This window comes from Nycticebus coucang, chromosome 3 (genome assembly GCF_027406575.1).
Source record: "Nycticebus coucang isolate mNycCou1 chromosome 3, mNycCou1.pri, whole genome shotgun sequence".
Taxonomy (NCBI): domain Eukaryota; kingdom Metazoa; phylum Chordata; class Mammalia; order Primates; family Lorisidae; genus Nycticebus; species Nycticebus coucang.
Window position 1 is genome coordinate 98,924,634 of NC_069782.1, and position 3,008 is coordinate 98,927,641.

At 48.6% G+C, this 3,008-nt stretch overlaps 1 pseudogene; it reads left to right on the forward strand.

Annotated features, from left to right (window-relative positions):
• Positions 1 to 243: 243 nt before the first annotated feature.
• Positions 244 to 1,525, forward strand: LOC128581070 (60S ribosomal protein L14-like; annotated as a pseudogene).
• The last annotated feature ends 1,483 nt before the right edge of the window (positions 1,526 to 3,008 follow it).

Below are 3,008 nucleotides of genomic sequence, written 5' to 3' on the forward strand. Positions count from 1 at the left end.
TGCCTGGCCCACCCTTAAGGAAATTTAACCCTCTCAAGAAGAGAAAGAATTCACTCTTTTTTATCTTTTTGAGACAGAGTCTCACTATATTGCCCTCGGTAGAGTGCCAGGGCATCACAGCTCACAGCAACCTAATGCCCAGCTATTTATTTTGTTGCAGTTGTCATTGTTGTTATCTGGCCCCGAGCCAGGTTCAAACCCGCCAGCCTCTGTGTATGTGGCTGTTGCGGTAGCTACAGTGCTATGGGCACGGAGCCAGGAATTCACTGGCTATTGCTATCAAATCCTGGTATTGCTGTCAAAGTTTTGATGGCAGCCCTTCTTACCGGATGCTACCAACACGTGTTCAGGCACTTTGAGAAGGCTGGCTGAGTGGCCTATGTCTCCTTTGGGCCTCACACCAGAAAGCTGATAGCAATTGTAGATCTTATTGATGAAAACAGGGCTTTGGTTGCTGGACCTTGCACTCAGATAAGACAGGTCATGCCTTTCAAATGCATGCAACTCGCTGACTTCATCCTCCAGTTCCCACCCAGTGCCCACTAGAAGTATGTCTGATAAGCCTGACAGAAGGCAGACATAAATACAAATTGGCAGCCACAAGATGGGCCAAGAAAATTGAAGCCAAGGAAAGGAAAGCTAAGATGACAGATTTTGATTGTTTTAAAGTTATAAAGGCATGGCTCGGCGCCTGTGGATCAAGCGGCTAAGGTGCCAGCCATATACACCTGATCTGGCAGGTTCGAATTCAGCCTGGGCCTGTCAAACAACAATGATGGCTGCAAAGAAAAAATAGCCGGGCTTGTGGCGGGCACCTGTAGTCCCAGCTACTGGGGAGGCAGAGGCAGGCGAATCGCTTGAGCCCAAGAGTTGGAGGTTGCTGTGAGCTGTGATGTCATAGCCCTCTACCCAGGCCGACAGCTTGAGGCTCTGTCTTAAAAAAAAAAAAAAAAAATTGGGCGGCGCCTGTGGCTCAGTCGGTAGGGCGCTGGCCCCATATACCGAGGGTGACGGGTTCAAACCCGGCCCCGGCCAAACTGCAACCAAAAAGTAGCCGGGCGTTGTGGCGGGCACCTGTAGTCCCAGCTACTCGGGAGGCTGAGGCAAGAGAATCGCTTAAGCCCAGGAGTTGGAGATTGCTGTGAGCTGTGTGAGGCCACGGCACTCTACTGAGGGCCATAAAGTGAGACTCTGTCTCTACAAAAAAAAAAAAAAAAAAAAAAAATTATAAAGGCAAAGAAAATGAGGAACAGAATTATCAAGAATGAAGTTAAGAAGCTTCAAAAGGCACTCTCCTGAAAGCTTCTTCCAAAAATGTACCTGCTAAGGGGCTGCTGCTGTTGCAGCAGCTACTGCTAAAGTTCTGGCAAAAAAGACCACTGTAGGCAAGAAGGCTCTAGCCTAGAAGGTTGCTGCCCAGAAAGCCACAGACCAGAAGGCAGCACCTCCTCCGAAAGCTGAAAAGGGTCAAACGGCTCCAGCCCAGAAAGCACCTGCTCCAAAGGCATCTGGAAAGAAAGCTTAAGAGGCGGCTCGGCTCCTGTAGCTCAAGCCACTAGGATGCTAGCCACATACACCAGAGCTGACTGGTTTGAATCCAGCCCGGGCCTGCTAAGCAACAATGACAACTACAACCAAAAAATAGCCAGGCATTGTGGCAGGCACCTGTAGTCCCAGCTACTTGGGAGGCTGAGGCAAGAGAATAGCTTAAGCCCAAGAGTTTGATGCCATCTACCAAGGGCAACAGCTTGAGACTCTGTCTCAAACAAACAAAAAAATAAAGGGTGGCTCCTGCGGCTCAGTGAATAGGGCGCCGGCTCCATATACCGAGGGTGTTGGGTTCAAACCCAGCCCCGGCCAAACTGCAACATAAAATAGCCAGGCGTTGTGGCAGACGCCTGTAGTCCCAGCTACTTGGGAGGCTGAGGCAAGAGAATCACCTAAGCCCAGAAGCTGTAGGCTGCTGTGAGCTGTGTGACGCCATAGCACTGTACTGAGGGCGATAAAGTGAGACTCTGTCTCAAAAAAACAAAAACGAAAGCATAAGAGGCTATAATGAAAGTAATAAAGGTTGTTTTTGACATGTTGGCAAAAAAAAAAAAAAAAAGTCTGATGGTGACTCCTTAGCTTGGTTTCTTAACCTTAAAAGGCTTTCTTTTTTTTTTTTTTTTTTTTTTTTGTGGTTTTTTGGCCAGGGCTGGGTTTGAACCCGCCACCTCCGGCATATGGGACTGGTACCCCACTCCTTGAGCCACAGGCGCCGCCCAAAAGGCTTTCTTTTTTAAAGACAGTATTTCACTCTGTTGCCAAGACTAGAGTATCACAGTGTCAGCCTAGGTGAAAGCAACCTAAAACTACTGGGCTCAAGTGATCCTCCTGCCTCTGCCTCCCTGGTAGCTGGGCCTACAGGCCCCTGCCACAGTGCCCAGATAATTTTTCTACCTTTAGTAGACATGGAATGAGGGGAGGGATCTCACTCTTGCTCAGGCTGGTCTTGAATGCCTGAACTCAAGAAATAATCTTGCCTTGGTCTTCCAGAGTGCTAAGATTACAGGAGTGTTTGGAAGGCTGAAGCAAGAGAATCTCTTAAGCCCAAGAGTTTGAGGTTGCTATGACCTGGGATGACACGGCACACTACCCAAGGCGGCATCTGTCTCAAAAAAAAAAAAAAAGAAAGAAGAAAAGATTACAGGAATGAGCCACAGTCACCAGCCCTCCAAAGGCTTTTCTTTTTTTGAGATAAGAGTCTCTAGCCGGGCGTTGTGGCGGGCGCCTGTAGTCCCAGCTGCTCGGGAGGCTGAGGCAAGAGAATTGCTCTAAGCCCAAGAGTTAGAGGTTGCTGTGAGCCGTGTGACGCCATGGCACTCTACCGAGGGTGGTACAGTGAGACTCTGTCTCTACAAAAAAAAAAAAAAAAAGAGATAAGAGTCTCACTATGTCACTCTCAGTAGAGTACTGTGGCATCACAGCTCACAGCAACCTCAATCTTTTGGGCTTAAGCGATTCTC